The sequence below is a fragment of the Phyllobates terribilis genome, unplaced genomic scaffold (assembly GCF_046119375.1).
Source record: "Phyllobates terribilis strain yellow unplaced genomic scaffold, ASM4611937v1 Scaffold_602__1_contigs__length_984359, whole genome shotgun sequence".
NCBI lineage: Eukaryota > Metazoa > Chordata > Amphibia > Anura > Dendrobatidae > Phyllobates > Phyllobates terribilis.
The window spans coordinates 478,177-490,973 of record NW_027363362.1 but is presented as its reverse complement, the minus strand read 5'-3'; the positions used below and the strand labels follow the sequence as shown (position 1 = coordinate 490,973).

At 44.7% G+C, this 12,797-nt stretch overlaps 2 non-coding genes across 2 annotated transcripts; both read left to right on the top strand.

Moving 5' to 3' along the window:
• Window positions 1-6,151: 6,151 nt before the first annotated feature.
• On the top strand, window positions 6,152-6,341 carry LOC141233664 (U2 spliceosomal RNA). The gene has a single exon (XR_012299732.1). It is a non-coding gene; the product is annotated as a U2 spliceosomal RNA (small nuclear RNA).
• A 6,175-nt stretch (window positions 6,342-12,516) lies between these two features.
• LOC141233682 (U2 spliceosomal RNA) lies at window positions 12,517-12,706 on the top strand. Its single transcript, XR_012299745.1, has one exon. It is a non-coding gene; the product is annotated as a U2 spliceosomal RNA (small nuclear RNA).
• The last annotated feature ends 91 nt before the right edge of the window (window positions 12,707-12,797 follow it).

Sequence of the window (12,797 nt, the reverse complement as noted above, 5' to 3'; positions counted from 1 at the left end):
AAAGAATTGAATTCAATGTTTTTTGTTCATTTTGCTTGTTTGTCGGATTTTGGGATGGACTCTTTGGCTTTGCTTTTCTTCTCCTCATTGGAATTTTCATGTTCAAAGTTGCAGAAGCCAGATTACAAGCTCATTTTGGTTCAACTTCAGCAACTGTGCATTGCATTGCCATGTAATGTGATGCAATGCTATCTTTCTAGCTCTCCCTTTTTACTTCCTTTTGGATAAACAGACATATTAGGCAAGCATTTTGGAGCTTTCACCTAAATAACTACAGGTGGTGAGATAAGCTGCACAATATAATTGACCTTTCAGTATATTGTTGCACACACACCATCTATTTAGCAAATGCCCTTGTTATCAACAGCAGCCTTTTAAACTCACCTGAGCTAACAGGTATGTGCGCTGGTTACTCTGCTGCGCTTAAAATTTCTTTTTTGGTTTGCTACAATGCCTTTTCTGAAACGTTGTCTCCCTCTGCTGGAACACTGACTTCTTTCATTTAATGCCTGCAGACTATAAAAGAGAACCCAACCCAAAAAGTTTGGTTGATTAGTCTGTGGCATTCTGTTAAACTGTTGCTTATGGCGGTCTCTGTGAGCTTCTCAGCGACATTCAGCCAGCCAGGTATCCTGCCTGCAGTAGATGGAATGTGGCAATGGAACGCTGGCTGCGCGTGTCATAATAGGCTCTGAGCCTTTATATACCTGTGCACAGCAGCAGCCACCTTCAGTCTGCTGCTGGACAGCCAGCAGCAGCAGCAGCAGGAGAGGTATGTAATCAGGAGCCCTCCTGCTAAGGGTAGACAGCTGCTCGTTCCACCCCACCCCCCGCCTTAATTGGTTCTCCTCCCTTCCAACGGTGTTGAGGCGGGTGGGAACAGCAGGGGGTGAAGGTGCTGTGTTTAAAGAGGTGGAGTTATGCAGATCTAAAACGCGTGGATTGCAGCAGCAGCAAGCCGAAAAGTGCAGGCATGTAAGGGATCTAGAGGTTGACAACATGTCTTCTTAACGGGAGTCCAGGAGCTCATCTCCACAAATGGACTTTTCAGGATCCTTGGGTGGCTCCGTAGTTTGAAACCAATTCTGGTTATCGCTTCTCGGCCTTTTGGCACGATCTATCAGGTTTACCTGTGTGGTCTTGCCTGTGAGGTGCTCTTGGTACCCTTTCTCTCGGCCTGGGGGGATCGTTCCTCTTCGGAGGGACTTAACCCCCCTGCTGCTATTGGGAGGAAGGATTAGTCCGGGAGCAACGGGAAGGGATCCCATGAAGGCTTGCGCCTTTCAGAGAGAAGAGTCGGTACGTTCCTGAGTGAAGGATGCCAGCAACGCTCACATATTCATCGGGTGATGCCCGGATGCGGAACACCGTGAGGATTGAAGTTGGAGCAGGATCGAGGACGGAGAAGAACTTGGACTACATCTGCCATAGGATTCTGCTTGGAGTTCTGGAGTTTCGGCGGGAAGACATATTCTGCTTCCAGGACAATGAGTACAAGGGGACTTACACCATCACCTTCAAGAGCCAGGGATGCTGTCACCAACTCGTACAAAAGGTAAATGAGAAAAACTACTTAGATGAATTGGATGGACTAACCTTTTGTCTCTTGTATGCCTATGACGAGATCCCTATCGTGGTGCATTTCCCGAACCCCTTTGTGGAAGCTGCAGACATCTCGACCTACCTTATCCGTTATTGTGATGATCTGAGATACCTGGGCACTGTGAAGAACGCGGTAGGCTTCTGGTGCGGCAAGAGGAGGTACATGGCCCGTCTAAAGAGGGACCCAAGCGGAGTGGGAGGAATGCTACACCCTCCCTCAACATTTGTGATCGGTAAGAGCAGAGGCTACTTATTTTACCCTGGAATGCCGGTATGTTGCAGGAACTGTGGACAAATGGGTCATACCCAAACGTCCTGCACGGGCAGGAAAGTAGACCTCTGCAATAATTGCAGCTGTTACGGACATTTAATGAAGGACTGTCCCGCTGGGAGGAAATGCAATCTTCGTGGTGAGGCGGGGCACATGTTCCGAGGATGCCCCAACAGGACCAGGACCAGGACCTACGCAGAAGCTGCATCTTCTGCAGCTGAGCCGATGCGCCCGCCGGTCTTCACTGGCGGGCCGGCGTCGGAGGGCGGTTCGAAGGGCGAGAAGGCTGGGATGGAGCAGGGAGCCGGAGGCCCCTCTGGGGCGGCCCCTGCATCGAAGTCCCTTAACGATGGGAGGACCTCGCATGGACCGGAGCGGAGGGGTCCTCCTTCTGGGAGGGTATCCTCCGTGTCGATGGTTCCCGATACCGATCCTGTTGGGCTGGAGGGTGGTGCCCCTGTGCGGTTGGCTACAGGGGACCACGCAGCGATGGCCTCAGGATCTTCCAGGGCGATTAGCCAGCCAGATGAGGGGGCTTTGCTTCTAGGTGGCGAACATCAGGGAATCTGTGTTGGTAATCTTATCCTGATGGACCAGTCTCTCCCCCTGGAGGAGGTGGAGGAAGAGGAGGACTGCACCAGTGACCTGGTGGAGTCTGCCCCGAAAAAGAGACGGAATGTCGAAGCCCCAGCGTCTCCTGGAATGTGGCTGGGAACCGTGACCTACGAGGGGGCAACCGCCGGCTCACAGAATATCGAGTCGTTTGGGTCCTCTAGCCCGGATGTCCTGGAGCAATTTGACATACAGGGCTTTGAGTCAGGTGTCCTCATGGAAGATCCACCACCCTGACCTATGAATGCCCACATTAAGACTTGTCTCACTGAATGTGAGGTCATTAAAGAGCCCAGTTCGTAGGGCTGCTCTATTTAAGTACTTAGAAACCACTGACTTTGACATATGTTTATTACAGGAATGCGGGATACAACATGCACTAAATTATAATGACATCAAGACAGATTGGAGACTGGGGCCCTCCATCTGGTCTGGCTCCAATGACAACAAGTCAGCGGGGGTGGGCTTCCTCTGTCGTGGGAGAAATATTACTATAAATACTGTCACAGAAATAGTACCAGGCAGAGTGGTTTTAGTGCATTTTAAATTTAATGGTTTTACCCTACGTGTAATGAATGTTTATGCTTCCCCTGATAAGCAAGAGAGAATTAATTTATTTGGGATATTGCCATTGTACTGTACTGGGTCACCTCCCCTGATCGTAGGGGGTGATTTTAATTGTCTTTGTGCTAGTGAACAACGAGCGGGGGGTGACCCTTTACGCAAATTGGATAAGTCATGTCATCTATTGAAAGATTTTATAACTGATTTTAAATTATGCGATGCGTGGAGGTCACTTCTGCCGACGGACCCTGGTTATACGTGGTCCGGAAGAGGGGTGTCTTCCAGGATCGATTTTATTTTCCTATCAGATGATTTTAACCCTGTAAAATGTGTTTTAACATCAAATATATTTTCTGACCATAAGGGCTTGGAGGTGCACCTAGAATACCGGGATGAACAGAGGGTCAACAGGGGCCTCTGGCGTCTAAGTACTTACCTGCTGGAGGACCCTCTGATTCGACAAGACTTTGGGAAAGCCTATCAAGCCTGGCGGCGACAAAAACCTTCTGATGCCCCTATGGTAACCTGGTGGGAAAATTTGAAAAAAAAAGTCAGAATGTTTTTTATAAAAGCAGGGAGACGTAAAGCTAGAGAGAAAAAAAGATGTTTTAGTGATCTTAACACCAAACTGCAAACACTTTTTAAATTCAAAGAGCTAGGGGTGGAGGTGGGAGATGATATTGCTAGCCTAAAAACTGAAATCCAGAACTGCATAGACATAAAGGGGAAAGAGATTATTTTTAACTCTAGAGTGCAGCACTTGGAGGAGGGGGAGAAGTGCTCTCGCTTCTTCTTCAAAAAAGTCATGGATAAAAGAGAAGTGATCACAAATCTAGAGGGTGAATCATCTATGCAGGGAATGTTGAATGCTACTTTTAACTTTTATAAGCATCTTTTTAGTAAAAAGTGTACAGATGAGTCCTTTTTATCTGATGCTCTTAATGATCTCGATTTTAAGTTAAATTTTACAGACCAGGAGTTTTTAGAACGCGATATTGTTTTAGAGGAATTATTTTATGTTTTTAAAAGTTTCTCTAAGGGTAAAGCACCTGGGTGTGACGGACTACCTGTAGAATTTTACCTTACTTTTTGGGACATTTTAAAAGAGGACCTTTTTATGCTTTTTAAAGAAGTTTTTATTTCTGAACAGTTGCCATTTTCGTGGAGGAGAGGAGTGGTGTCTTTGATACATAAAAAAGGTGACCGCAGTACTCTAGCGAATTGGAGACCCATAACTCTCCTAAATGTTGATTACAAGGTACTTGCTAAGGTGGTTGCTGACCGGCTCAGGAGTGTCATTGCCAAACTGATCCGGCCTGAGCAGGTATGTAGTGTACCAGGCAGAAGTATTTCAGAGGTTTTAAACGTATTAAGGGATGTAATTTGGTATTCCAGAGACCGGGGTCAAAATGTAGCTCTTTTAGCCCTAGATTTTGAAAAAGCTTTCGATAGAGTCTCTCATAGATTTCTTTTTAGAGTTTTAAAAAGAATGGGTATCCCTAATATGCTTTTAAATTGTATTAAGATTTTATATAAAAATTGTTTTAGTCAAATTTCTCTTAATGGCTTTTTAACAGATGGAGTTCCCCTTGAGTCCGGAGTGAAGCAGGGATGCCCCTTGTCGCCCATCCTGTTCATCTGCGCCATGGAGCCCCTGCTGAGCGCAATAAGAAAAGACAAAGTGATTAGAGGGGTTCCTGTTCCTGGCGGAGGTGGCAGTGATGTGAGAGTCTTTGGCTACATGGATGACGTGACGGTTGTGTGCGTGGACCCTGCTTCCCTCCGGAGGACGGTGTTGCGCATTGATTTTTTTTCCCAGGCATCCGGTTTTAAACTTAATTTAAATAAATCTGAATGTCTGACTTTGGGATCCTGGGACACCGCCCAACTCCCGCAGCTCACTATAAAATGAGACAATGTAAAAATTCTTGGAGTTGTTTTTAACGAGGAGAATGTGGGAACTCAAAGCTGGGAGAATGTCATAGAAAAAATGTCAAAGAAAATATCATTTTGGGGTTTGAGGTCCCTAACAATGGAGGGGAAAATTTTAATTATAAAATCAGTGTTGTTACCCCTCATACTGTATATAGCTATGGTGTACCCCCCCTCTGATGTTTTAATTAAAAAAATGACTAGGATGATCTTTATGTTTTTATGGAACTCCAAAATGGAAAAATTAAGGCGAGAAATAATGAGGAAGAATAAAATGAACGGCGGAAGGGATGTCCCCGACTTACATATTTATTTGTATTTAAATTATTTCTGCTTTTGTTTCAAACATTTTAATGGTAATAGTGCGCTAAGTTATTTTTTAAAATATACTTGTGGGATGATTTTTAAAAGATGGTTTAAGTTGTCGTTGAATTCCCCTGTTTTACTATGCCCCCCCAAACACCAAGCAATCTTAGAAAAGACTGTTCGATTTTATAGCCTTGGTGATTTTAATATGGACATTTTTAAAGACCGCAAGAAGCTTTTATCTTTTCTGAGGAGGAATGAAGATGTGACCCCCATAGTAAATTTCTCAGAAGAGAGATCGAAGCAAGTTTGGAAGAATGTCTTCGGGAAATTCTTAGCAAATGGACATAAGGACATCGCATGGATGGTGGTCCACCAGTGCCTCCCCACCAGAGAGTTTCAACACAGGAGAGGCCTGGTGGCCAGAGCAAAATGCCCCAGAGACTCATGTGTTTATGACGAAACCACCTTGCACCTTATGTGGAATTGCCCATTTGCACAGGAACTTTGGCACAAAGTTGGGATTCTTTTAAAATGGACTTGCGGTTTAAGAGATTTTAACCATGAATATGTTTTATATGGCCTTTTTAAATGTCCGACCCCTCAACAGTATTGTATATGTTGGTGTATGATTAACTGTTTTAAAGACGCCCTTTGGAAGGCACGCAATATTTTACTTTTTAAACGTGATGCTATTTCTGTGAAGGATTGTCTTAAAATTGCTTTTAGTCAGATGTATATTTATTACTTGAGGGATGTCAAATGTATTGGGAGGAGGGATGCTAATCGTATATGGGGTTTTTATGGGTGGAATTCTGTGTTTTATTAATGTATTGTTTGTGTTGCTGTTTTTGATTGTAAACCATCTTTTACGCACTTAATAAATTATGTTGAAACCTGATCTGTTCTTATCAGTTTAATATCTGATACGTCCCCTATCTGGGGACCATATATTAAATGGATTTTTAGAACAGGGAGATGAAAAAAGAGCTTGCTCTGTCCACTCCACGCATTGACCTGGTATTGCAGTATCTCCAGGACCGGTGCACCCCTTCTTTAATGCAGTTTCTAAAATCAGAAAGAATTGAATTCAATGTTTTTTGTTCATTTTGCTTGTTTGTCGGATTTTGGGATGGACTCTTTGGCTTTGCTTTTCTTCTCCTCATTGGATTTTTCATGTTCAAAGTTGCAGAAGCCAGATTACAAGCTCATTTTGGTTCAACTTCAGCAACTGTGCATTGCATTGCCATGTAATGTGATGCAATGCTATCTTTCTAGCTCTCCCTTTTTACTTCCTTTTGGATAAACAGACATATTAGGCAAGCATTTTGGAGCTTTCACCTAAATAACTACAGGTGGTGAGATAAGCTGCACAATATAATTGACCTTTCAGTATATTGTTGCACACACACCATCTATTTAGCAAATGCCCTTGTTATCAACAGCAGCCTTTTAAACTCACCTGAGCTAACAGGTATGTGCGCTGGTTACTCTGCTGCGCTTAAAATTTCTTTTTTGGTTTGCTACAATGCCTTTTCTGAAACGTTGTCTCCCTCTGCTGGAACACTGACTTCTTTCATTTAATGCCTGCAGACTATAAAAGAGAACCCAACCCAAAAAGTTTGGTTGATTAGTCTGTGGCATTCTGTTAAACTGTTGCTTATGGCGGTCTCTGTGAGCTTCTCAGCGACATTCAGCCAGCCAGGTATCCTGCCTGCAGTAGATGGAATGTGGCAATGGAACGCTGGCTGCGCGTGTCATAATAGGCTCTGAGCCTTTATATACCTGTGCACAGCAGCAGCCACCTTCAGTCTGCTGCTGGACAGCCAGCAGCAGCAGCAGCAGGAGAGGTATGTAATCAGGAGCCCTCCTGCTAAGGGTAGACAGCTGCTCGTTCCACCCCACCCCCCGCCTTAATTGGTTCTCCTCCCTTCCAACGGTGTTGAGGCGGGTGGGAACAGCAGGGGGTGAAGGTGCTGTGTTTAAAGAGGTGGAGTTATGCAGATCTAAAACGCGTGGATTGCAGCAGCAGCAAGCCGAAAAGTGCAGGCATGTAAGGGATCTAGAGGTTGACAACATGTCTTCTTAACGGGAGTCCAGGAGCTCATCTCCACAAATGGACTTTTCAGGATCCTTGGGTGGCTCCGTAGTTTGAAACCAATTCTGGTTATCGCTTCTCGGCCTTTTGGCATGATCTATCAGGTTTACCTGTGTGGTCTTGCCTGTGAGGTGCTCTTGGTACCCTTTCTCTCGGCCTGGGGGGATCGTTCCTTTTCGGAGGGACTTAACCCCCCTGCTGCTATTGGGAGGAAGGATTAGTCCGGGAGCAACGGGAAGGGATCCCATGAAGGCTTGCGCCTTTCAGAGAGAAGAGTCGGTACGTTCCTGAGTGAAGGATGCCGGCAACGCTCACATATTCATCGGGTGATGCCCGGATGCGGAACACCGTGAGGATTGAAGTTGGAGCAGGATCGAGGACGGAGAAGAATTTGGATTACATCTGCCATAGGATTCTGCTTGGAGTTCTGGAGTTTCGGCGGGAAGACATATTCTGCTTCCAGGACAATGAGTACAAGGGGACTTACACCATCACCTTCAAGAGCCAGGGATGCTGTCACCAACTCGTACAAAAGGTAAATGAGAAAAACTACTTGGATGAATTGGATGGACTAACCTTTTGTCTCTTGTATGCCTATGACGAGATCCCTATCGTGGTGCATTTCCCGAACCCCTTTGTGGAAGCTGCAGACATCTCGACCTACCTTATCCGTTATTGTGACGATCTGAGATACCTGGGCACTGTGAAGAACGCGGTAGGCTTCTGGTGCGGCAAGAGGAGGTACATGGCCCGTCTAAAGAGGGACCCAAGCGGAGTGGGAGGAATGCTACACCCTCCCTCAACATTTGTGATCGGTAAGAGCAGAGGCTACTTATTTTACCCTGGAATGCCGGTATGTTGCAGGAACTGTGGACAAATGGGTCATACCCAAACGTCCTGCACAGGCAGGAAAGTAGACCGCTGCAATAATTGCAGCTGTTACGGACATTTAATGAAGGACTGTCCCGCTGGGAGGAAATGCAATCTTTGTGGTGAGGCGGGGCACATGTTCCGAGGATGCCCCAACAGGACCAGGACCAGGACCTACGCAGAAGCTGCATCTTCTGCAGCTGAGCCGATGCGCCCGCCGGTCTTCACTGGCGGGCCGGCGTCGGAGGGCGGTTCGAAGGGCGAGAAGGCTGGGATGGAGCAGGGAGCCGGAGGCCCCTCTGGGGCGGCCCCTGCATCGAAGTCCCTTAACGATGGGCGGACCTCGCATGGACCGGAGCGGAGGGGTCCTCCTTCTGGGAGGGAATCCTCCGTGTCGATGGTTCCCGATACCGATCCTGTTGGGCTGGAGGGTGGTGCCCCTGTGCGGTTGGCTACAGGGGACCACGCAGCGATGGCCTCAGGATCTTCCAGGGCGATTAGCCAGCCAGATGAGGGGGCTTTGCTTCTAGGTGGCGAACATCAGGGAATCGGTGTTGGTGATCTTATCCTGATGGACCAGTCTCTCCCCCTGGAGGAGGTGGAGGAAGAGGAGGACTGCACCAGTGACCTAGTGGAGTCTGCCCCGAAAAAGAGACGGAATGTCGAAGCCCCAGTGTCTCCTGGAATGTGGCTGGGAACCGTGACCTACGAGGGGGCAACCGCCGGCTCACAGAATATCGAGTCGTTTGGGTCCTCTAGCCCGGATGTCCTGGAGCAATTTGACATACAGGGCTTTGAGTCAGGTGTCCTCATGGAAGATCCACCACCCTGACCTATGAATGCCGACATTAAGACTTGTCTCACTGAATGTGAGGTCATTAAAGAGCCCAGTTCGTAGGGCTGCTCTATTCAAGTATTTAGAAACCGCTGACTTTGACATTTGTTTATTACAGGAATGCGGGATACAACATGCACTAAATTATAATGACATCAAGACAGATTGGAGACTGGGGCCCTCCATCTGGTCTGGCTCCAATGACAACAAGTCAGCGGGGGTGGGCTTCCTCTGTCGTGGGAGAAATATTACTGTAAATGCTGTCACAGAAATAGTACCAGGCAGAGTGGTTTTAGTGCATTTTAAATTTAATGGTTTTACCCTACGTGTAATGAATATTTATGCTCCCCCTGATAAGCAAGAGAGAATTAATTTATTTGGGATATTGCCATTGTACTGTACTGGGTCATCTCCCCTGATCGTAGGGGGTGATTTTAATTGTCTTTGTGCTAGTGAACAACGAGCGGGGGGTGACCCTTTACGCAAATTGGATAAGTCATGTCATCTATTGAAAGATTTTATAACTGATTTTAAATTATGCGATGCGTGGAGGTCACTCCTGCCGACGGACCCTGGTTATACGTGGTCCGGAAGAGGGGTGTCCTCCAGGATCGATTTTATTTTCCTATCAGATGATTTTAACCCTGTAAAATGTGTTTTAACATCAAATATATTTTCTGACCATAAGGGCTTGGAGGTGCACCTAGAGTACCGGGATGAACAGAGGGTCAACAGGGGCCTCTGGCGTCTAAGTACTTACCTGCTGGAGGACCCTCTGATTCGACAAGACTTTGGTAAAGCCTATCAAGCCTGGCGGCGACAAAAACCTTCTGATGCCCCTATGGTAACCTGGTGGGAAAATTTGAAAAAAAAAGTCAGAATGTTTTTTATAAAAGCAGGGAGACGTAAAGCTAGAGAGAAAAAAAGATGTTTTAGTGATCTTAACACCAAACTGCAAACACTTTTTAAATTCAAAGAGCTAGGGGTGGAGGTGGGAGATGATATTGCTAGCCTAAAAACTGAAATCCAGAACTGCATAGACACAAAGGGGAAAGAGATTATTTTTAACTCTAGAGTGCAGCACTTGGAGGAGGGGGAGAAGTGCTCTCGCTTCTTCTTCAAAAAAGTCATGGATAAAAGAGAAGTGATCACAAATCTAGAGGGTGAAACATCTATGCAGGGAATGTTGAATGCTACTTTTAACTTTTATAAGCATCTTTTTAGTAAAAAGTGTATAGATGAGTCCTTTTTATCTGATGCTCTTAATGATCTCGATTTTAAGTTAAATTTTACAGACCAGGAGTTTTTAGAACGCGATATTGTTTTAGAGGAATTATTTTATGTTTTTAAAAGTTTCTCTAAGGGTAAAGCACCTGGGTGTGACGGACTACCTGTAGAATTTTACCTTACTTTTTGGGACATTTTAAAAGAGGACCTTTTTATGCTTTTTAAAGAAGTTTTTATTTCTGAACAGTTGCCATTTTCGTGGAGGAGAGGAGTGGTGTCTTTGATATATAAAAAAGGTGATCGCAGTGCTCTATCGAATTGGAGACCCATAACTCTCCTAAACGTTGATTACAAGGTACTTGCTAAGGTGGTTGCAAACCGGCTCAGGAATGTCATTGCCAAACTAATCCAGCCTGAGCAGGTTTGTAGTGTACCAGGCAGAAGTATTTCAGAGGTTTTAAACGTATTAAGGGATGTAATTTGGTATTCCAGAGACCGGGGTCAAAATGTAGCTCTTTTAGCCCTAGATTTTGAAAAAGCTTTCGATAGAGTCTCTCATAGATTTCTTTTTAGAGTTTTAAAAAGAATGGGTATCCCTAATATGCTTTTAAATTGTATTAAGATTTTATATAAAAATTGTTTTAGTCAAATTTCTCTTAATGGCTTTTTAACAGATGGAGTTCCCCTTGAGTCCGGAGTGAAGCAGGGATGCCCCTTGTCGCCCATCCTGTTCATCTGCGCCATGGAGCCCCTGCTGAGCGCAATAAGGAAAGACAAAGTGATTAGAGGGGTTCCTGTTCCTGGCGGAGGTGGCAGTGATGTGAGAGTCTTTGGCTACATGGATGACGTGACGGTTGTGTGCGTGGACCCTGCTTCCCTCCGGAGGGCGGTGTTGCGCATTGAATTTTTTTCCCAGGCATCCGGTTTTAAACTTAATTTAAATAAATCTGAATGTCTGACTTTGGGATCCTGGGACACCGCCCAACTCCCGCAGCTCACTATAAAACGAGACAATGTAAAAATTCTTGGAGTTGTTTTTAACGAGGAGAATGTGGGAACTCAAAGCTGGGAGAATGTCATAGAAAAAATGTCAAAGAAAATATCATTTTGGGGTTTGAGGTCCCTAACAATGGAGGGGAAAATTTTAATTATAAAATCAGTGTTGTTACCCCTCATACTGTATATAGCTATGGTGTACCCCCCCTCTGATGTTTTAATTAAAAAAATGACTAGGATGATCTTTATGTTTTTATGGAACTCCAAAATGGAAAAATTAAGGCGAGAAATAATGAGGAAGAATAAAATGAACGGCGGAAGGGATGTCCCCGACTTACATATTTATTTGTATTTAAATTATTTCTGCTTTTGTTTCAAACATTTTAATGGTAATAGTGCGCTAAGTTATTTTTTAAAATATACTTGTGGGATGATTTTTAAAAGATGGTTTAAGTTGTCGTTGAATTCCCCTGTTTTACTATGCCCCCCCAAACACCAAGCAATCTTAGAAAAGACTGTTCGATTTTATAGCCTTGGTGATTTTAATATGGACATTTTTAAAGACCGCAAGAAGCTTTTATCTTTTCTGAGGAGGAATGAAGATGTGACCCCCATAGTAAATTTCTCAGAAGAGAGATCGAAGCAAGTTTGGAAGAATGTCTTCGGGAAATTCTTAGCAAATGGACATAAGGACATCGCATGGATGGTGGTCCACCAGTGCCTCCCCACCAGAGAGTTTCAACACAGGAGAGGCCTGGTGGCCAGAGCAAAATGCCCCAGAGACTCATGTGTTAATGACGAAACCACCTTGCACCTTATGTGGAATTGCCCATTTGCACAGGAACTTTGGCACAAAGTTGGGATTCTTTTAAAATGGACTTGCGGTTTAAGAGATTTTAACCATGAATATGTTTTATATGGCCTTTTTAAATGTCCGACCCCTCAACAGTATTGTATATGTTGGTGTATGATTAACTGTTTTAAAGACGCCCTTTGGAAGGCACGCAATATTTTACTTTTTAAACGTGATGCTATTTCTGTGAAGGATTGTCTTAAAATTGCTTTTAGTCAGATGTATATTTATTACTTGAGGGATGTCAAATGTATTGGGAGGAGGGATGCTAATCGTATATGGGGTTTTTATGGGTGGAATTCTGTGTTTTATTAATGTATTGTTTGTGTTGCTGTTTTTGATTGTAAACCATCTTTTACGCACATAATAAAATATGTTGAAACCTGATCTGTTCTTATCAGTTTAATATCTGATACGTCCCCTATCTGGGGACCATATATTAAATGGATTTTTAGAACAGGGAGATGGAAAAAGAGCTTGCTCTGTCCACTCCACGCATTGACCTGGTATTGCAGTATCTCCAGGACCGGTGCACCCCTTCTTTAATGCAGTTTCTAAAATCAGAAAGAATTGAATTCAATGTTTTTTGTTCATTTTGCTTGTTTGTCGGATTTTGGGATGGACTCTTTGG